Raw genomic sequence first — 23688 nt, 5'->3', positions numbered from 1 at the left:
TACAATAGTGCTTCCAGCTGTGTCATCTATCAGACACCTTTTGTTTGCTTTTAAGGTTATTACCAGCCATATCAATGTAAATTGGTATAGCTCTGTTAAACTCATGTATGCCAACCCAGGTCATGTACATAGCTCTACAGGAAGATAATGGGCAAGAAAATCCTGTGGCTTTGATCATTTCACCGGGTGTCACTGCAGAGTGTTAGAGTTTTACCACTGCTGGCAAAGGGATGGGCATCTTCCTGAGCCAGGTACTCCACTAGTATTAGTTAGCAGCTGCACCACTGAACCCACGTCTCTCAAACACAGATCTCATCATGCTGTTCCAATTTCTGTGCCCTCTAAGGATCCCACGAATAAAATAAATAGGTAGAGTTTTACCTCTTGGGTTATCTCTGGTGTGAAGCTTTCTCTGTGTCTGCAAACAGCCCCAAGTACTAGCTAATTATGCTATGACTAAAACGGTCAACTTACTAAAATATCTGCTCTCCTCCACTTGCAAAAATGAAAGCAGTTTCATCAGTGAATGGCATTAACTTGGTACAACACACAGTGCAAAGTGTCACTTGTGGGCAGTATAGTCTGCTAAAGTTTGCTTCATAGGAGGATTCACTGATATAAAAACAGTCTTGTAAAGGCAGTAACAAGTGTAAGTTTTTAATCCTATGTGAGCTCAGGCACTACTTGGTGCCACCTGAATGGGGATAAAATCATCTTGCTGTTGAACAGCAACTGACAACAGAGCTTATAACATTGTGACAGTTATTTGGCATTTACCAGTTTATCTTTACTCTTGTATTTTGATTTAAGGTTTGTTAAGAAAATAAAATTAAACGGCTGTTTTTATATAAATTGCTCAGTGAAAAAGCTAACATTATTTGAAGTTCCTAGAAGGCAGTGAAGCCTGTCATCTTTGAGTTAAAGATGTGAGTTAAATGCAGCTTGACGCTTCCACAGCAGCATGGAGAAGACAATGGCCTTATGCTGATTTCTGCTCAGGTTTTCTGCATTCACTTTGCTGCTTTTAGTTCTTTGTAACTGCTAAAGAGCTGATTAAAATGCACTTAATATGTGGACTAAAGTAGTTTTATCATTGTTAAACTGTTTTTGAGAAGTGACGTGTGATTATTTTTGACAGAAGCTTGGCACTTAAGCAAATTCAAAGCTAATTATTGCTTCAAATACTCCTCCACGGTGAAAGTCTCTCCTTAATACAATAAAGGGAAGAGAATTGTCGAGTTTAGGTACACACAAGAAAGCAGATTGCATAGCATTTGATTTTATCAAAGTTGAAGACCTCCTTTAATTTTCTGTCTGATTTCAAAATGTAATGTCAAGAACATCGTGCTTCCTCATGCAGTTTCACAAGCTAGCAAATGAGCCCTTTTGGGTGCTTCTTATGAAAACAGCTGCTAGCTCAAATGGAATAGGGATGAGCCTTGGACCTTCACCCTGTTGAGGAAAAGGACTCTAAACTAGCCCAAAATGAAGAGTCTGGAGTCTCTTTTACTCGTTCAAACTCTGACCTTCTTAGAAGGTTATTTTTCCTTTGCCTTGTATTGCCTTCTCCTGATATGTACTCCAAACATCTTCATCTCAGGCCTAGCTTAGCTCTTTAAATTCGTGGTCTGTCATACATAGATAAATGAAAGCCTAGCTGGGGTACAGGAAGGGAAATATCTGATCTTCACTTTAAAGAATTGCAAAGAAACTCTCATGTGTTTCAGGGCAAAACGAGGAAGCAGATTCCTGAGCATGCACCATGTCCCACTGTGTACATATAGTCATCTTGGCTGCCAATTTCTATGAGAAAAAACAAGTTTCATGCACACATTTCCCAAAGAATATTAAAAACAAGCACTAAGAATGTTCCTTCCAGGTGACACAAAATTCCAGAAATTAATCAGAAGAAGTAAAGACCTCAATATAAGATAACAATATCAGAGGTGGAAAATCAGCAGGAGCATTCAAAATGAAAATGAGCCCCTACTCATAGCACATCAAATCTAATTAGCCATCAAGGCCCTCAGCTGAAGAGAGAGATCATCCAGCCTGGCCCTGAAGAACTGCAGAAGACCCTAGGGAGGTTTTTGATGTACAAGAGCAATAACACTGCATCTATCAGCGAGGTATAACACTCAAATACAAATTAGCACTTTAAAAATATATAATTAGGCCACGCTTTTTAAATTAATGCCCTTGATTGTATAGCAGAGGTAATTACATAAATAAACTCACTTTGTCAGGAAAAGTGTACTGTGAGGTTGACACACGGGAATGTCCATTTTTCTTAATTATTCATTTAGGAAGCCAAAAAGGAAGGAAAATATGTTGCTTAGATTCTTTTCCCATATTACTATGAACAAAGAAAAGCCACTAATTGACTGTACATTTTCTTAATCTCAACTGGCAGTCCTAAATAATTAGGATGGTGAATTGAATGACTTTCCCATTGTTTCCTCAAGCCTAGTGTTTGTGCAAATCTCCATTTGAGCACCCCTAGATGGCCAATATGCCACTTCAGTTATTGTCACAACAGAACTATTTTCTTTGGGTTTTGATAAAATTTCATTTTCTCTCTAATCCTTAATATTCAGTCAATGCTATAAAGGTAGTAAACCTACCACAAAGTTAAAGAAATTCAGAGTTCAGACACACATGAGATCCAATGAAGGATTTTCATACGTTTATCTCTCTCTTACCAGCTCTAAGCAGGTTTTTGAATTATTTTAGCTAATTTCCTGGCGTTGTACATGTAAGAAAAAGGCCACCTATTCTTCACACTGACCATCTGCTGAGTGTCATTACAGATCACAGTTTGACTCTCCATTAGAAAACAACGAAGCACCAGGGTCAGGCGTTCTTAGATACATAACTGGGGCTTAAAACATCATGTAAACCTACAGTCATTTCACAAACCACTAGCAGTTCATTCTGTTAATGGTCTTTTTCTGGTGACTCTGAAGCAGCAACAGGCTTGTTCTAAATGCAACATCTTGCTTCCACCATGCTGTATACTTTTTCGAACACAAACCTACAGGACTCAGCTGTAGGGATTACTTGTGTGCCAGAGCATGGCATCTACGGTTTACACAATTGTTTTAGCCCTCACAGTTAATTAGTTTTGGAGGTTTGTCAGTAAAAATACCAGTGAAGCTGGACAGAGACTGTACCAATCTTGAAGGTGAAATCAGGTTTATGCCTCTTCTATTCCCAGACACAGCTCACCCAATCTACTTCAGCTTGCTTGCTAAGAGCTGCTGAGTGCAGTGACACATCTTTTCAACAGAGGCTTCTAAAAATGCTTCCACTTGAAAGCAGATTCTAGTGTCTGCAATGATGCGCATATAACAAAATTATTTTTTTCTGTGTTGTTATCTTACATCATGCAATTAGCTGTAGGTATGGAGGTAAGATGACCTACTATGGGGCTTCTTAACCCAAGGGTTATAAGCCTCAGTATGGGGGTTTTGAGGTTGAGATTACCCGAGGCTTTTTTCTGAACCCTTTTTTTTGATGTAAATTGCCACTTCATCAAAATTGTTGGGACAGTGAGGTCAGGAAAGTGGAAAAACCTTCATCAGGACCATTGAATTTCTCTCCAGAAATAGGAAAGATTGCAAAAAAACCCAAAACAAAACAAAACCCCTACAAACTGCCAGCTGCCCTATGGTTGAATCTTGTAGAAGATCCAACTTCAAATCCATGTTCCTGCTCCAACCACCATCAAGTGCTTCAAGGTAAATTTCACTGATTTTGTCTTGTCTATGTTCTGAGGAATTTCTCCAGCATAAGACATAGCAGAGCTGAGAGTGGCATTCTGTGTGCTGGAAGCCAGGATCTGTGCTCTGTACAAATCCAACATAACTAGGTATCAAGCAAGTCTCCTATTCCTGAGCAGTATTCCTTCCTGGTCCAGCAAATATTAATTTCTTTATCTATTAGCTTGTATGTATGAAGAGGAAATGTAGATTAAAAATAGTGAAATTGCAGACATATAACAGACTCCCTCATCTTAGAACAATTGTTTTATTGTTATTCTGCTTACATGGTAAATCCTAAAAAACAATACATAGAGAAAATCTAGATGAAGCCCTGGGAGACAGAAAGGTAGAAGCATTGATGGAGATGTTCATGGAGTTGCTCAGAGGGTGCATGGGTTTGCTCCATTGGGTTGGCACTTTCTATCTCATAGAATCATAGAATGGCCTGGGTTAAAAAGGACCGCAATGATCATCTAGTTTCAACCCCCTGCTGTGTGCAGGGTCACCAACCAGCAGACCAGGCTGCCCAGAGCCACATCCAGCCTGGCCTTGAATGCCTCCAGGGATGGGGCATCCACAACCTCCTTGGGCAACTTGTTCCATTGCATCACCACCCTCTGAGTGAAAAACTTCCTCCAAATATCTAACCTGAACCTCCCCTTTCTCAGTTTAAAACCATTCCCTCTTGTCCTATCACTACCCATCCCCATAAACAGCTGTTCCCCTTCTGGTTTATACACTTCTTTCAAGTACTGGAAGGCCGCAATGAGGTCTCCCTGGAACATTCTCTTCTCCAAGCTAAACAAGCCCAGTTCCCTCAACCTTTCCTCATAGGAGAGGTGCTCCAGCCTGCTGATCATGTCAGTGGCCCTCCTCTGGACTTGTTCCAAGAGCTCTGTGTCTTTCTTGTACTGGGGGCTCCTGGTCTGGACGCAGTACTCCTGGGCGGTTACCTGCACTTATGCTTTAATATTCAGCTTCTCAATTTTCTTGGTTGAAAAATGAAGATAGTAACACTTCTTTGACTCCTGAAAGGGATTTTACAAGGAGTAATGAAGATACAGGAAAAGGTGTGAACATCTTACAGGAACTCTAAGTGTTACTGATGTTGTTATTAACTCTTTAAAATGCAGCTGAAAACTTGTACTGAGCATAAAGATATGTTATCCTGTAGATAACAGCCCTGGATAGGTGAGGAAAGTGCAGGAGCAATCCTTTGCATCAGTGCACGTTACAGGTTAGTCCACTGGTATAAATAATCTTCACAATTTCATAAACTTGTTGTAGAACCATAGAACAGCTTAGGTTGGAAGGGACCTTAAAGATCATTGAGCTGCAATTCCCTGCCATGGGCTGGCTGCCCCCCACCAACTCGGGCTGCCCAGGGCCCACCCAACCCAGCTCTGAGCTCCTCAAGGGATGGAGCATCCACAGCTTCTCTGGGCAGCAGTGCCAGTGCCAACATCTGTTGGTTCTGTTTGCAGAGGATAAAATGGTGCATTCCACATTTCTCTCATTTGAAAAAATATCACTTATTTAGCTCAGAGCTTGTTATTCTATTTTATTTTGTTGTTTTTCTTTTTTTTTTCAATTTACAGAAATTTTATAGCTGTGATTGTTCACCAGACTGGAAATAAAAGGAATGGTATGCAGCCCATACCAAATGTATCTGCAAATTCCTAAAGTATTTATTATATAAAAATACTTTCATTCCAATTTCCACATTTCATTTTAAATTGATTCCATTACATTTATATACGTTTAGTTTTGATAAATAGAAAATATTTTTAGAAAATCATTTGCTTTTTTAGTGAGACTAATAAACTGACTTCCATGTCTAGGGACAATTTCAATTAATAAAACAATATTCTCATCCAGGACCCAATGACATTTAAAAAATATACATGAACTTCAGCTTTGTCTTGGAATACTTTTTTAGAATACTATTATTCTTAATAAGACAAGATGTGGAACTATATTTTTTAATATATTATTTCTAAAGAGATGACAGAAAAGGACAATTATTCTTCTACTTCTGACTTTAAATAACTTCTCTGGCTCTCATCAAAATGATTGAACCACGTTTGCTCAATGTTCTTTTCTCTTTTACAAATAGGACATAAAGAAACAGTTGAGAATTACCAAAATAAATAAGAAGGAAGTTTATAATTTAGTGTACTTAATGGGGTAATTGATAAGAAATTGACTAGAGATTTATTAGTGTATATTTATTTTCTACGCATACATATATCAACATTGTATTTTTAGCCTGTATTGTATTTGGTCAATCTTTTGTATTCACCTAGCTCAACTCAAAAAATTGTGTATTACCTGAAAAAATAAAAGTTAATCAAATTACAAGTGTTCTCATTTTTCCCACTGAAATCTTTCCCCAGACCAAGTTCTCTGTCCCACTGTGAACCTCAGCCTTTTGAAAAACATATCAGCTTCAAATGCAAGCGATGCAAATTATCTCATTTAAATCTGTTGTGCTCTTTGAAACAAATGTAAACTTACCTGCTTTCATATGTCTTGAGCTAAAGTCTGTGGATTGTGATTTTCCTAAGCAATAGATAGGACATCATCACAGTATTTGGTACAGAAATGAGAGGAGGGCTGCCCAGCAGATCATGCACTCTGTTGGAGCTGCTCCACAAATTAGCCAAGTAGTCTGTATCCTGGCATGGTGTTAACAGCATGGAGCCATAGTACAATTTAGCTTGATATAAAAGTGAGAGTCACTCAGGAACTCAAAATCCAGGTCCATAATATACTCACATTGAGCCCTTATCTAAATAGGAATACTCACCCTGGCAAGCAGAACAAGTTGCAGTTCAGTATGGAAATAGACTCCTTATGGGGAGCCAGGAGTTGAACTTGATGATCCTTTTAACTTCTTTGCAGCTTGGGATACTCTGTAATTCTATGATTTTATGGATGGACAAGGATCATTTTACCATGGACTGCTATGTCAAGCCACATTCCTAGCTCATCCATCTTATTCTCATAAAATAATAACAGCGATTTCTCTTGACTACTGGCATGATGTAATATAAAAATTTCAAGCTAAACTGAAGTATATGTGATTTCAAGACAGGGAGATGTACGAACAGCAATGGATTTTTGTCATGTGAAAACACCCCTGAATCACCCCTGACAAAGGCATTTAAAATCTTAATTTCTGATTTTTATTCACGGACTGTGGTCTCCATCCTTTTCTACAGCAAGGTAGATTAGACAGTTCATAAACACAAGTAATATAGCAAGTGTAAATATCACCATGGAACATTTAAGTGCATTCTTTTCCACTGAGAACAGCATAGTTAAATAAATTTTATAATTTTGTCATTCACAGGAATCGAGCATTACAGACACATGCTAACACATTAATTAAATAGTCAAGACTGTCATCATGATTTGACTCACAATATTTCACTTGAGAACCATCAAGATTCATCCATAGATACATGGGTGTATTGAAATGGAATACTGAAGCAATCACATAAAACCCGATATTCAAAAAAGGTATCTACTTTATAACTTGACATTATATGGGTGGGCCTTTTTTTGATGTTTATTTAACTGAGACACCTTGCTACAGCAAAACTGCTTTATCAAAATGTTGAGTGGGAAATTTAAAGCAGCATTTGCAGGTGATTCTTCACATAATTGATGGTGATATGCCAATTTAAATAGGGAAATTTAGACACGCAAACACACATTTGTAATGGCCCTAGTTAGAGGAGGGCTTCAGGAAGGCCACAGAAAGCTCTTTTTGGGGAACCCCCACATCATTTTAGGCACATCTGGACAAGCCTACCTAAAGAACTTCTTGTGCTTAAAGGATTTATTTTAAAAAGATTTAACTTCTTGTGATCTTACCAATTTTAGGGCTTGGAGCTGGACAGCTCTCCTCAACACAGGAACATAAATTGTGTCTTTAATATATGAAAGCATATGAAATCCTGTATCATAACTCCAGCCTTAGATGTTGCTCTTCAGTACTTTTTATTGATTGAATAATTTGACTCTTCACTCTTCTGGTAATTGGACTTCTGAGGTTAGCTCTTCTCTTGCACGGAGAAGGAAGTGATTACAAGCAACAAGGCTCTTATAGGAGCCCTCTGGGAACACTATCACACCCACAGTGAGAGACAACCAGCATTTATACAACATAATTTCCATCTGAAAGTAGGACTGGACCAAAAGCCTTTAAAACAGAGGTTCAGTGTCAGGCAGAGGTATAACTTATAAAAATAAAATTAAAAAAAATAATGAAGTGTCAAGATTTTTGTCAAAGCTTTCTGTCACAAGATTTAGCTAAGTGTGTACTTTCCATGCTGGTTTCACCTGTCACCTTACCATCTGTGAAAGAGTAGAAGAGTCTTAGAAGAGCTATTTTTCAATGGGAAGTATTGTGTTTGGAAAGCGTTGTCAAGCATGAACAAGGGAATGTGTTTCTTTTGAAAGTGAAATATGTTCTCCTTTGTTTCTTCCCACTCTTACTGTTTCTCAGCTCCACAAAAGCTGGAAGAGTGAAACTCTGGGAAAGTGGGAAAAGAAAAAGGCCCTTTTTTGTGTTTTCATCCTTTGTTCATTGAAAAAGTAATAGTTTGATGATGGAACACATTCCTGAGAAAAGTTATACTTTTCCAGTCCTACCTATGCACGACACAGAAAAGATAGATTAAAAGAACTGTCAAAAGTTTCAATGTCAATAGCAGAGTCAAAAATAGAAGCTTATTTTATCTGGCTCTGCCTCTCAATAGCATTTCTCATTTCTGTCACTTATCATAGAATCACAGAATGACTAGGATTGGAAGGTACCTTAAAAATCATATAATCATATCATATCATATCATATCATATCATATCATATCATGGCCTGAATTGAAAAGGACCACAATGATCATCTAGTTTCAACCCCCCTGCTATGTGCAGGGTCACCAACCAGCAAACCAGGCTGCCCAGAGCCACATCCAGCCTGGCCTTGAATGCCTCCAGGGATGGGGCATCCATAATCTCCTTGGGCAACCTGTTCCAGTGCATCACCACCTTCTGGGTGAAAAACTTTCTCCTAATATCTAACTTAAACCTCCCCTGTCTTAGTTTAAAACCATTCCCCCTTGTTTTATCACTATCCACTCTTGTAAACAACCATTCCCCTTCCCATTTATATGCTCCCTTCAAGTACTGGAAGGCCACAATGAGGTCTCCCTGGAGCCTTCTCTTCTCCAAGCTAAACTAGCCCAGTTCCCTCAACCTTTCCTCATAGGAGAGGTGCTCCAGCCCTCTGATCATGTTAGTTGCCCTTACCCCACAACAACCACTCTCCCGGTGGTGTAACCATTATGAAGCTACATGACTTGATTTCCCCAGTGCTCCCTAATCCACACCAGTACCAAGTCAGCAGGGTTTGGTATTAACTTCACATTGAACTGGACTGGAAATCGATCACCTATTAACTGGCAAGGATGACAATTTCCATTGTTGGAGGACAGAGTAGAAGGGAGCTCCTTTGTTTTCAGCTGTTTCCACTAGGTTCATAAGAAATCTAGGAGCAATCTGAAACAGCCTCCAAATTTATAGAAGATATTTTCATGTTGCAGAAGGAAATGAAAGCAAAACGTGATGATAAGAACTAGCCCAGTTCTGCACCTGAAGTACACAGGTACTTGACTGAACCATGACGCCCATTGAGGAGACTTATTCTCTTAGGCTCCTCAGAAAAGCCTCAATTTGCAAAGTTAATTTTTAGGTAATAAAACTGTAGTTGTGGGAAAGTTTAGTCAGAGCATGATTCTGAACATAAGACAGGACCCTGAATAGTCTGTGCCACCTCCACAGCAAATGGCTTGGAGAAGTTTTTCTGCTTTCACCCAAGGAGGAGTTCTAGATATTTTATAGTTACAACCAGTAAAGCAAAAACAGTTACAAAGGAATGAGTACAACTGCTGCAAAAACATCTCTTAGCCATTCCCAAACCCTTGTCTTCAGTCACTTTCTTTCTTACCTGTATGCCCATACAATCCTCACAAAACTCCACTCGGCCAAGTGCAAGGCTCTGCTGACGAGTCAAGAGAATCCCAAGCATGAATACAGGCTGAGTAGAAGAGAAAAAGCTGAAAGCAGCCCTGAGGAGAAGGATTTGGGGTGTTGGTTGATTAGAAGCTCAACACGAGCTGGTAATGTACACCTGCAGAATCAGAAAGCCAACCATCAAACATGTAAAATGCCAAAAGATCTTCAGATTCTTTAAACATTTTTTGCTAAATAAGACATTAAAATGTTAAGTGGGTGAGAAAACAAATGATTCATAGAATCATAGAATCATAGAATCACCAAGGTTGGAAAAGACCTAAAAGATCACCCAGTCCAACCGTTCACCTATTCCCAATAGCTCCTACTAAACCATGTCCCTCAACACAACATCCAGCCTTTCCTTGAACACCCCCAGGCTCGGTGATTCCACCACCTCCCTGGGCAGTCCATTCCAGTGCCTGACCACCCTTTCTGAAAAGTAATACTTCCTCATGTCCAGCCTGAATCTCCCCTGCCGTAGCTTGAAGCCATTCCCCCTGGTCCTATCACTAATGACACGAGAGAAGAGGCCGACCCCCAGCTCACTACAACCTCCCTTCAGGAAGTTATAGAGAGCAATGAGGTCTCCCCTGAGCCTCCTCTTCTCCAGGCTGAACATTCCCAGCTCCTTCAGCCTCTCCTCATATGGCCTGTGTTCCAGACCCCTCACCAGCTTTGTTGCCCTCCTTTGAACACGTTCCAGGGCCTCAATATCTTTCTTGCAGTGAGGGGCCCAAAACTGGACACAGTACTCAAGGTGCGGCCTCACCAGTGCTGAATACAAGGGAACAATCACCTCTCTGCTCCTGCTTGCAACACTGTTTCTGATGCAAGCCAGGATGCCATTGGCCTTCTTGGCCACCTGGGCACACTGTCAGCTCATATTCAGCCGAGCATCAATCAATACCCCCAGGTCCATTTCCTCTACGCAGTCCTCCAGCCACACCGCCCCAAGCCTGTAGCGTCGCCTGGGGTTGTTGTGGCCGAAGTGCAGGACCCGGCATTTGGCCTTGTTGAAACTCATCCCATTGGCTTCAGCCCAGCTCTCCAGCCTGTCCAGATCCCTCTGTAGGGCCTCGCTACCCCCAGGCAGATCCACACTTCCAGCCAATTTGGTGTCATCTGGTCAAATCTCCTGTAAAAGGAGCAGCCCTTTCTTATAACCACTCATGCTCCTTATTTCTATAGAATGTTAGGGAAATTTTTCCTGATCACATTTCTGCCCTTTTCCAACTTACTTATAAGCTTAAGAACATAGGAAACCAAGGTAACAAAGTATTTACTTTGGTTAATTTTATCTTCTGACTTCATCACACATGAAGTATTTCCTTTATCCAGAGCTTCCATAACCCTATTTTGAGTTAATGGTGGATGATTATAGCTAAGAGTAAAAAGCATATCTTTTGAGAGCTTTTGAATGTGATGCTTGACTCTGTACTTTTCTCAGAGTTCCTTGACAATGTACCAGGGACTTCCTTAGACCCTTGGAAGGAGACTGGGATGGATTTTGCCAGAGTTCTCTGGAATAACAGATTAACTGGCTACATATGTTCATCACGGAAACTGAAATATGCATTTCTAGTATCTACCAGTGATGTTATCATGCTGATGATTTAAACACTTTTTTCAGTAGAATTTTAAAAGCACTTTTTGTGAGATCTTATCATGGTGGAACTATCTCAGTGATCTGCCATGCAACTTACAATACTCATTTTTAATATCAGGAATAATCAGATATCACCTGGGATTTGCCTTGAATATTTCTTGTCTGTCCTCCTCTTTATTTCTTCAGATGAATTGATTTTGGATCTTGTCAGTAACAGTACATTAAAATCACCTTTATTTCTGCCATTTGTAATCCTACAGTAATCATAGAATCACAGAATGGTTGGACTGAAAGGGATTTAAAGCTCATCCAGCGCCAACCCCACTGCCGTGGGCTGCTCAGGGCTCACCCAACCTGGCCTTGAATGCCTCCAGGGATGGGGTACCCATAACTTCTCTGGGCAGCCTATGCCAGGGCACCCATGCCTTCTGAGTTTTTTCCTAACATCTAAGCTAAATCTCACTTCTTTTAGTTCAACACAATTTCCCCTAATCCTATCACTATCACACCATTCAATCTCCTTCCTGCTTATGTGTTCTCTTTAGTTACGGAAAGGCTGCAGTGAGGTCTCGCTGGAGTTTTCTCCAGTCTGAACAAGCCCAGATCTTTCAGCCTGAAGAAAAAGTGCTCCAGACCTCTGAGTATCTTCATGGCCCTCCTCTAGACCCTCCCTAATAGCTCCACATTCTTCCTGAGTTGGATTTTGACAATCCCCTCCCTCTCCCTGCCGGCCACTCCTCTTTTGATGCAGCCCAGGGTACTGTTGCTTTCTGTGCTGCAAGTGCACACTACTGGCTCATGTCCATCTTATTGTCCAAGACCCACAAGTCCTCTCAGTGAGCTCTTCTCCCAGTCTTGAACCAATTCAAGTGCCTTGTTGAATCTCATGTTCATTTGTGCCCAAATTTCAACATCATTCAATGTGATGTGTGACATAAGTAGATATAATTTGTAACAATATGGTGTCTGAGTTGTAAATTGGGTTTTGTACTCATCTTTGTTTCTTACTGTCTTATGTTAGACAAACATCACTTGTGCTAAGACTATTTGATATCAAAGTTGAGTTAAATTTAAAGTACTCTTTTTCAACAGGGATCCAGAACCAGCTTCTCAGAGGTAAGTTCTAGCACTAGGTAAATCAGCCAGCTAAACTATGAAGCAGTCCAGACTCCTATCCAGTTTTGTTTTTTTTTTTAAACTAACCGAGACGTTAATACTTCAGCTGTTTTGTTCTTCTTCTATTTCTATCACTTTGAAGAAGAAGATTTTCTCCTTTATGCGGAATGGGCTCACTTGTCTGGCAGAAATGTCTGTGTGCTGCAGACTGCAACAAGGCTTTGGAGAATCACTCAAAGCAAAGCAGCCAAGCAAGGAGTTCGGTAACATAGCAAAATGCACAGGAGGAGCAGCATAGTGAATGGTACATGTAAATGATTAAGTATCATGTTGAAGTGCAAAAACATAGATGAAGGAGACACTTAAGATGCAAGGTCATCCAGTCTGCATGCTTCCAAATTTCCATTGCAGTCAACACAGATCCAGACCGTGTTCATGGTCCTTAAACACAAGTGTCTGGAGCCATCTGAGATGCCCTAGGGTATCCCACAGCCCCCCATGTTTTCTGTGTCATACCTTCAAATCTCACATGAGTGTTTCAGATGCCCTCAGAAGGCTCCAGCAGGCACTCGTCCATAGCTAGGGTAATGGAGGGCTTAGTCTTGAGCAGAGCTTCCCCAGTCTGTGTTATACTGCCTGGAGCATAGACACAGACAGTGGTACTGAGTTGTTAGGAAACTGTCTTAACTCATAGAAAGAACTGACAGAAAATCTTGGGCAGAGTCAGTGCTAGAAAGCTGTAGAAATATGAAAGTAAGTCAGGACTGTGATTTGCTGATCCTGACCCTGCAGGTATTTGTTTTTGTGGCCACTTCGTCTTCCTTTTGTTTCACAGATCTTTGAAATCAATATTTTCTGTACATGTAGAATATCACAAACCTCATTTCTCTATTGTTCCCTCTAATTTTAACTGAATTCAGACCAGAGAAGATAACAGTGCAATTAGACTGGCATCTTTCTCTTTCTGCACAGTTTGACAAATTCCCTTGTGTATGCTACTGGGGAAACATCTTTCACTGCTTCATTTGAAGTTTTCTTTCAATTCCATTGTAATCAATTGCTTTACCAGTCAGGAGGATAAAAAAAAAGATGTGCCTGATGTGCCATGTTTGTGTGCAGCTGTTAAGGTTACAGATGCCTTGTCTAGAAATGGAAGAAAAACGTCATGTCTCCAGGTGCATTTTTCCATCTGTGTGACATCTTTCCCTCAAAAATATTTTGAAGCCCTTTTTACCTCTATGATAAGATTTTCACCAAATCTTCTGGGGAATATTCCTCAAAACTTTCCTAATCCTAACGTCATCTTCCACAAGCCATGACTTTCCACTGTTGTAATTTCCGAACTGCTTGCCATCATGTGTTTCCTTTAACCCTAAGACATCTGTCCCTTGCTGCAGCATCAATATCCATTTTGTTTTTTTTCTTGTTACCCCTCCATCTTTTAAATTCATTTTCATTACTACCCACATCCTAGTGTCACATCATCAGCTTCCAAATCCTCACACCGCATACACATTCTCTAGATTATGGTAATTTGTTCAGTAGGACTGGCACAAAACCCTTACCTTCATATTCCTTCAACCCATGAAATGACCTCTGGGCACATCTTAAGGCCTGTTCTAGCTGAGCGTGAGCTAGCAATCCACTGCAACCATGTCAACTGTTTGCTGCAAATCCTACTAGCTAGCCAATGTTTCCTTTCCTTTATTTTATTTCCTGTACTCAGTGCATGGCAGAGTTCCTTCTTCTTCCCATGAGGCCACGATCTACTTATCATTGTCTCCCAGTTGATCCATTAGTCATTTGAAAATTCAATTAGTTGAAATTATTTTTATATTAATGTTGTAATTTTGTAATTATAACAGCAAGTGACATGCCATGAACAATGTATTCTTTGAACTACTGAAAGTGTCACAGTTGATACCTCATAAACTTTGTCAGTCATTAGCTAAGTCTACGAGTAGATTTGGTGTTGCACTGTCACTTCAGCTCAGATCGACAGAAGTAAATTTGTCATTCCTTGGTCTGTAAGGGGACCAGTCTAATGCCCATTGGAAGCAGTGGAAGTCTCTCTGTTCTCTTATGTGAGGAAAGGCCCCATTTCCTTAAGTATAATTGTAACTGCATTTAACACTATGGAGTGACAGCAGTTAATGGGCTTGCAAATGGAGGAACAGTCTTAATTAGCACAGAAGAGATGTACTAGCTTCCTCACCTAAAGGACAGGTAGGGAACCACCTTCCTGATGACAAAGCTGCCAGAAAGGGAGGTGTTCAACAATGGAGTTATTTACTTTCTCAGTCTCCGGAGTGCACGCATGAAGCTATATTTTTCCGAAGAATCAGCTCTCTAAAAAGCCATCCAAGTGCCTTTTTGAAAGGAAATCAGCATGCATTGGAAGTGTTTCATGCAGCTTCACAGTAGATTGCTGGCAGTTAGTTGTCTACGTTTATGTCTCTCTATAGTCAACACAGATGGACAAAAATTGAATTAGATTACTAGAATTTCCCTCACGTTATGCAAATTTTGTAGGACAGTGGATTGTTTTTATTCAAATGCTTTGGAAAAATATCTTTTTTTTTAAGTTTCAGATTTGAATTTTACTACAATTCCCTTTCACAATGAAAGGAAGCAGCTCTGTGAAAGGTAGACATAACTGCATAACATAGGGATGAATTCTCTATATTTCCTGTAGAAGCACAATCTGTTATGTATTGCTATGAATTTTTTAAGTGTTGCTGAAAATTTCTCCTAGAACAGAAGTTCATGTTGCATGTATCCAGATCTCCCTTTTCCATCTGATACCATTCACCAGTTACAGCGTTTCTTATGCTAGATTTTAAATGAGAATTCAGTTTCCTAGGAACTACAGAAGACTCTCTTCATTTTGGTTTTCATTCTTATTAGAGGACTGTCTTTTTGTGTGTGTTCTTGTTGCCCATGTTTTAAAGGCATTCTTTAAAGGAAAAGCTCTCCCTCACCTTCCTTTCACTAGCTCTGCAACATTCCACAATGGTTTATTCATTTTGACTGAAAGATACAAATATGAGATCTAACTACCTTTGATATAAAGCCAAAGAAAAAAATAATTTTTTTAAGGTAGATTAAACAAAATATTTGAGATACTCAGAGATTTGTGTGTGATGAGTAGATTCAGTCACAGAGCATGTGTTTTATCACTGTTGATACTTATGGTGCTTTGATGCTATTGTGTATCCAGTTCTTATCAGAGTCCCACTGACTCTGTCAGGGTTCCCTTTCCTGATACTGGAATAGTGATTATATTCCTTAAGGTCTTCAGAAAGGCTAATGCACCAACATTCGCTTGGAACGCACACAGGGAAAAATTAGCTGTTCCATTTCACTGGGGATCATTGTCAAAAGATTTCCATCTCATAACCAAGCCACTGAATGCTCACTCAGGTCCATCATTTAATTGAAAATTGTAATTAGCCTCTCTTATTGCTTTCTGATTCAAATTCTATGTGTTGCGTCAATTTGTATTTTGATGTTTGGGGGGAAAAATCATTGTATGTTATCTGTTTGTCTTTTGAACTCTTCTCTAGTATTTCTCAATGAATCAACTGTTAAAATACGTATGATACTTTTGTCAGCATGTAATATTAAGGTCTGACTTTGGCTTCGACAAAAACTTCTGCATCATTCAATTTGTACTGCTAGAATCTATCTTAGTTTACCAGCTCAATTCCCAAATGGCTTTTGTGCAGCTGAGCTTTATAGCCTCAGTGATGTCTTTAATAAGTAAGCCACTGAACTAACAAAAATGATCCAAATTAATAAAACATTCCTCTATTTCAAAATGTCAACAATCTGGAGTAGGAGCAGCTGTCAATAAATCTCTCCCAAAGAGAAGTCAGAAAAAAAAGCACGTTATAACTGCAGTCCAACATTTTACTGCTAATATATTCACACTGGAAACAGGCAGAGATCTGAATGCCGTAAGAACGAAGTGTGGTAAGTTTCTGACAGGTTCACTTTGCTGACATTTACTGTTCCACTTTGGCTTCTCTGGCAAAATACAGACTATCATTTCAATACTTTAGACAGAACTTGGTGAAATTTTCAGTGCAATCTGGAAAATGGAACAGCTACCTAATGTTTCATCAATACATACATCCACGTGTGTAGAAAGTAAGGAGAAATTTGTTGTGATATTGGCATAATATAAAGAATTGAATTAAGTTTGCTGAACTCCAGTGACTGCTGGCTGCTAAGCTCCAGCCCAATGAGACGACAGATATTATGGGTGTTTTCATTCCCAGAATGTGGGACTGGGGAACAGATTTCAATGCTCTTTGCTCCCCACACCATCAGCCTTGTTTCAAAAGCAGGAACACTTGCCAGGTGGACAAGTGCTTAACTGGGTGAGGAATATGAATTTCCTTCATTTCAAGAATTTCTTAAGTGCCAAGAAGTCTTGTCTTCCAGCTGCCAGGTAAGATGCACATTTTTTCTAAAGGGTGGTGCCCTGGAGGAAGAGAACATGCCAGAGGAGCAGTGGATGCCAAGGAGATGTTCAGGATCTCCCACCTGAGAGCGAGATCAGGCTTGCATATTGAAGAGTCACACAATTAAATTCGAACAGATCACTGATTTGATAATGATGAATCCACAAAAAATACCTCACCTTCCACCATTAATTAAAAATAACAAGGAAACCATAAGGAATGTAAGGATAGATGGCAAAACTACCGATAATACAATTGGCACAATGAAGAGCATTTAATAATACATGTTGAAATAGTACTTAATGCTAATAATACATCAAACAGAATGTGCTGTACTATATCAACACATCACATTTTAGGACCTGTATGAAATGCTTACCAAAGGCAGGCAGTGTGAGTCCAAGGCACGCAAACTCTCTAGTCCATAGACCGCTTCCAAGAGATAGAGGAGCTATTATGGCCTCCTTCAGGTCGTAAGAGAGAGGTTGTCAGTGCCAGAGAGATGGGAAAAATTCCTTTTTCCAAACCCTGCCCTGCTCAATCTGAAGTCAGTGGCAGTTCTTTCCATGAAATTTGAATCGATAGCTGTAGGAATAGCAGCTAGACACTGCTTCCAAAAAGCAGTCTGGGAAAAAAAAAACCAAATAAATTACCCTTGTCCCAAATCGTGGGTAACAGTTTTAAGCCATCTGTAGTCCAAGACTTCTATAAAAATCTACGTACAAAACAGGAGATTTAATCTGATGGATTTTGACTAGACTACTTGGAGTCACAGAATCGCAGAACCATTAAGGTTGGAAAAGACCTTTAAGATCATCTAACACAACCTCAGCCCATCCCCACCACTGACCACGTCCCTCAGTGTCACATCTCCATGGTTCTTGAACACCTCCATGGACAGTGATGCCACCACCTCACTGGGCAGCCTATGCCAGTGCCTCACCACTCTATTGGAAAAGAAATTTTTTTTACTGTTCAAGCTGAAATTGTTTGCATACAGTGCAGAAAAAAAGAAAGAAAAAAAAGAAAAAAAAAAGTAGGAACTTTTGAGTTCCTTGTCACACTTCTGCTAACAGTGAAAGAATAGAATTAGACCTAACACTTAATTCTTTTATTGTGCAGATCAAAGCAACTTTCTCTTTGTGTCATATAGAAAAAGTGTGTGTATTGAGCTTGTAACTTAAACTAGTGACTTAATCGTGCATTTCAGTGGCCTTCCAGTACAGAATTTTACTCTCTATGTTTTGTAAATAGAAAAAATACTACATGCAGAAATAGTCATACAGTAGTCATCAGCTTTGCATTTCAATAGATTTTCTGTAACTCTAATGAAAAATCAGCATCACTGATCTAATGGTTAATTAAGTGAAATTTCTCATGCTTCCTTTGATGTTATGAATAATTTTTCAGTTGAAATCTCCCATGTAGGGAGTATATATTTGGACTGTTGAATAGCAGGACTGTTGAATCTATCCTTCCTTCAGTGCCACTCATTCATTCACAAAAGGCAGTACTTGCAGCACTGGAGATGGCCCTTGTCTCAGGCTGGTGCAAAGACAGGCAGAATCAGTCCCCTTCTCTTAAGTCTTATCAAGATTATCAATTGATCTAACAAAATGATTAATATTCAAATAAGTCATTGCTGGTTACAGGAACATACTTCTGCAAACAGCCCGCAGCCTGCCAGAACCCACAGGCAAGATTTTCTACTTCCTTTTGAAATACAGAGCATCGAGTCCAAGTCCTTCAGGTTTGTAGTCCCTGGTATGCATGATGTCAGGAGCACCAGAAGAGTGGAGTGAGCAGGGAAGGGAAGATGAGGAATCTGCCATGTCGGGAGAGACATCATCTCATTCACAGAGTCCTCTTTTACACTTAAAATGCTACAGATCAACAGGTTCCCTTACTAGCCAATTTTAGCACCAAGTTGTGCTTTGACTTGCATACAGAAGAGCTGTGTAGATGACAGCTGGGCTAACACCCCATGCAGTGCAGGACATCTCTGCACTGGAAGTTTGCACATCAGGAATGAGCTGCACAGGTAACCTGTTCTGGCAAACTCACCTCCTCCAGAGACTGGAAACTTCCTTTCTTACCTGTGCAAAACATAGCAAGTTTACCCTGCTAGGCTTTGCTATGCTGCTGGCACTGAGGATACTTCAGTCTGACACATTTTGTAATGGGCAGAAGCGTAAGTGAATACATCTTTTTAAAGCAGGGCGTCTTGTTCCAATTTGGCAATTTTCAATTCAAATATTCTTTATATCCTGCTTAAGAATGAGAATCTTGTAATTTACTTTATAAAACAAATAACTTTTTTCAAGTAAATGTATTTTATTCTGCATTTCACAACACTAAAGGAGATTTATTTTGTATCAGCATAATATTATGAGTCACAGAAAAATCCAAGTAACAGGGCAATTAGTTTCCAACCCCAAGGATTTTAGCCACAGAGACATTTTATTTATGTCTCTAAAATGCATGCGTATGCAATATAGCTATGCAAACAAAAGTCTAGTTACTTTATTTTAGGAGTTGGACTTGATCCTTATGCATCCTTTCCTACTTGGGTTGTTCTATTATTCTATGATTGTAATTCTTTCTTCACTAGCACTCTGCTTTCTGCTGCACAGAAATTGAGTTGAAGGCGGTGGACAGACTTCTTTGATAGGAGATATCAGCTAAGTAATGAGCTGTAGGTCTTCACAAGTGAATGTCTCTGGGTCACCACTGCTAATTATTTTCTGTTCTGTCAGTCATGTTGTAAGCTTCTTGGTAAAAAAAGCATCTGTGACTTATCAAATAATTGAAGTCGCATAACTAGTAACGCATCTGTGAAAGGTGAAAGCAAATCTTTGCACAGAGTATGAATGAAAATGAATTTTCTAACAATTTGCAGTCTGTTTCCTGACCATCTTGCCTTTGCAGCTTAAAACTGTAATTATTCAGACTGAGCTATCTCTCCAGCTGCAGCTAACACAGAAGGGCAATGGCCAAGTGGGGTGGATCCTACTGCTCCTGTGTGTGACTGTCAGAAGCTATCTGCCCCCTCATCCCACGCCTCTGCAGAGGAGGCAGCACAAACTGAAACTGATTTGTATTTATGTTTTTCATCTAGGGGATTTGCAAGGGATCAGCTACTACCCCGAGCCAGGGAGCATCTGGGCAGTTCTCAGCTGCCTGCTGGGTTAACCTATAGAAGGTATACATGTATACAGAGTATACAGGTATACATATCATAGAATCATAGAATCATAGAATCACCAAGGTTGGAAAAGACCTAAAAGATCACCCAGTCCAACCGTTCACCTATTCCCAATAGCTCCCACTAAACCATGTCCCTCAACACAACATCCAGTCTTTCCTTGAACACCCCCAGGCTCGGTGATTCCACCACCTCCCTGGGCAGTCCGTTCCAGTGCCTGACCACCCTTTCTGAAAAGTAATACTTCCTCATGTCCAGCCTGAATCTCCCCTGCCGTAGCTTGAAGCCATTCCCCCTGGTCCTATCACTAATGACACGAGAGAAGAGGCCGACCCCCAGCTCACTACAACCTCCCTTCAGGAAGTTATAGAGAGCAATGAGGTCTCCCCTGAGCCTCCTCTTCTCCAGGCTGAACATTCCCAGCTCCTTCAGCCTCTCCTCATATGGCCTGTGTTCCAGACCCCTCACCAGCTTTGTTGCCCTCCTTTGAACACGTTCCAGGGCCTCAATATCTTTCTTGCAGTGAGGGGCCCAAAACTGGACACAGTACTCGAGGTGCGGCCTCACCAGTGCTGAATACAAGGGAACAATCACCTCTCTGCTCCTGCTTGCAACACTGTTTCTGATGCAAGCCAGGATGCCATTGGCCTTCTTGGCCACCTGGGCACACTGTCGGCTCATATTCAGCCGAGCATCAATCAATACCCCCAGGTCCATTTCCTCTATGCAGTCCTCCAGCCACACCGCCCCAAGCCTGTAGCGTCGCCTGGGGTTGTTGTGGCCGAAGTGCAGGACCCGGCATTTGGCCTTGTTGAAACTCATCCCATTGGCTTCAGCCCAGCTCTCCAGCCTGTCCAGATCCCTCTGTAGGGCCTCGCTACCCCCAGGCAGATCCACACTTCCAGCCAATTTGGTGTCATCTGCAAACTTACTGAGGGTGCACTCGATGCCCTCATCGAGGTCATCAATAAAGATATTGAAGAGGACAGGCCCCAGCACCGACCCCTGGGGAACACCACTCACAACCGGTCGCCAGCTGGATTTGACTCCATTTACCACCACTCTCTGTGCCCGGCCCTCCAGCCAGCTCCTTACCCAGCCAAGAGTGTATCCATCCAAGCCTCTGGATGCCAGCTTCTGCAGGAGAATGCTGTGGGAGACAGTGTCAAATGCTTTGCTGAAGTCTAGGTAGACCACATCAACAGCCTTTCCCTCATCCACCAGATGGGTCACTAGATCATAGAAGGAGATCAGGTTGGTCAAGCAGGACCTGCCCTTCATGAACCCATGCTGGCTAGGCCTGATCCCCCGGTCACCCCGCACATGCCACATGATCTCCCTCAAGACGATCTGCTCCATAACCTTCCCTGGCACCGAGGTCAGGCTAACAGGCCTGTAGTTCCCCGGATCCTCCTTACGACCTTTCTTATAAATGGGAGTCACATTGGCAAGCCTCCAGTCATCTGGGACCTCACCGGTCAACAAGGAGCGTTGACAGATGATGGAAAGCGGCTCGGCTATCACCTCCGCCAGTTCCCTCAGCACTCTCGGGTGGATCTCATCTGGCCCCATCGACTTGTGGCAGTCCAGTTGGAGCAGTAGGTCTCTGACTGTTTCCTCCAGAATCACAGGGGGGTTAGTGTGCTCCCCAGCCGAGATTACCAGGTCAGAGAGAGGAGTATCCTGAGGATAACTGGTCTGACTTTTAAAGACAGACGTAAAGAAGGCATTCAGAACCTCTGCCTTTTCCTTATCCTCAGTAGTCACATTCCCAGCCTCATCCAGCAAAGAGTGGATATTCTCCTTTGTCCTCCTCTTACTGTTAATGTATTTATAAAAGAGTTTTTTATTCCTTTTCACGCCAGTGGCTAGGTTAAATTCAAGCTGGGCTTTTGCCTTTTTGATTTCACCTCTACACATCCTAACAACTTCCTTGTATTCATTTTGAGTGGCCTGTCCCTCTTTCCACAGGCGGTAGATTCTCTTTTTCTCCCGGAGCCTCAGGAATAGTTCCCTATTCATCCACGCCGGTCTTCTTCCCCGCCGGCTCATTTTGCAGCTCAGGGGGACTGCCTGCTCCTGCGCCCTTAAGACTTCCTTCTTGAAGAGCAACCAGCTCTCTTGGACCCCTTTACTCGCTAAGACTGAATGCCAGGGGACTCCCCTTATTAGTCCCTTGAACAATTCAAAGTCCGCCCTCCTGAAGTCCAAGGTAGCAGTTTTACTATTCCCCCTCCAGGCTCCACCATGAATCACGAAGTCTATCATTTCATGATCACTCTGCCCAAGACAGCCTCCAACCTCCACATCTCCCACCAAACCTTCCCTGTTTGTGAACAGCAGGTCTAGTGGGGCAGTTCCTCTCGTGGGCTCTCTGACCAGCTGTATCAGGAAGTTGTCCTCTACGCATTCCAGAAACCTCCTAGACTGCTTCCTCTGTGCTGTGCTGTACTCCCAGCATATGTCAGGGAAGTTAAAGTCCCCCATGAGGACAAGGGCAGGCGATTGTGCAGCTTGTGCCAGCTGCTTATAGAATACCTCATCTGTCTCTTCATCCTGATTTGGAGGTCTATAACAAGGGTGCCTGTCTTGTCAGCCCTTCCTCTGATCTTTATCCATAGGGATTCAACGTTATCGTCCCCAGTCATAACCTCAGTAGCATAAAAGCATTCCCTAACATAGAGAGCCACACCGCCACCCCGCCTTCCTTGCCTATCTTTCCTGAAGAGTTTGTAGCCATCCATTGCAGCACTCCAATCATGGGAACAATCCCACCACGTTTCCGTTATGGCAACTAGGTCATAGTTTGCCTGCTGCACAATGGCTTCCAACTCTTCTTGTTTGTTGCCCATGCTGCGTGCATTAGTGTAGACGCACCTCAGCTGAGCCCCTTGCCTCTCACCTAATCCCAATACCACTTCCCCAGGCTGCTCTCTAGCAGGCCTGGCTTTATCCCCCTCCCCCTTCCTATCTAGTTTAAAGCCCTCTCTACAAGTCCCGCCAGCTCCTGGGCAAGTATCCGTCTCCCTTTTGGAGACAGACAATTCCCATCAGCAGACCTCAGGCCAGATGCCGAGTAGACCACCCCATGATCAAAGAACCCAAAATTTTTGCGTTTGCACCAGCCTCTCAGCCATGCATTTACAAGATGGCTTTTCCTGGTTGTCTCAGCGCTCATACCTGCCACCAAGGGAATACTGGCAAACACTACTTGTATGCCTGCTCCATCAACTAACTTCCCCAGTCTCCTAAAATCATTTTTTATAATCCTCAGGCTTCTAACAGGGATCTCATCACTGCCGGCCTGAACTATCAATAGAGGGTAATAATCAGAGGGGCGGATAAGGCTAGGGAGTTTTCTAGAAATATCCCTGACCCGGGCCGCAGGAAGGCAGCACACCTCCCTACGGGTAGGGTCAGGCCGACATATCGGACCCTCTGTTCCTC

This window comes from Centrocercus urophasianus, unplaced genomic scaffold (assembly GCF_019232065.1).
Source record: "Centrocercus urophasianus isolate 14NV4802_14NV808 unplaced genomic scaffold, USGS_Curo_1.0 seq_10, whole genome shotgun sequence".
Classification (NCBI taxonomy): domain Eukaryota; kingdom Metazoa; phylum Chordata; class Aves; order Galliformes; family Phasianidae; genus Centrocercus; species Centrocercus urophasianus.
The sequence above is the reverse complement of the archived record's forward strand: the minus strand, read 5'-3'. Positions refer to the sequence as shown.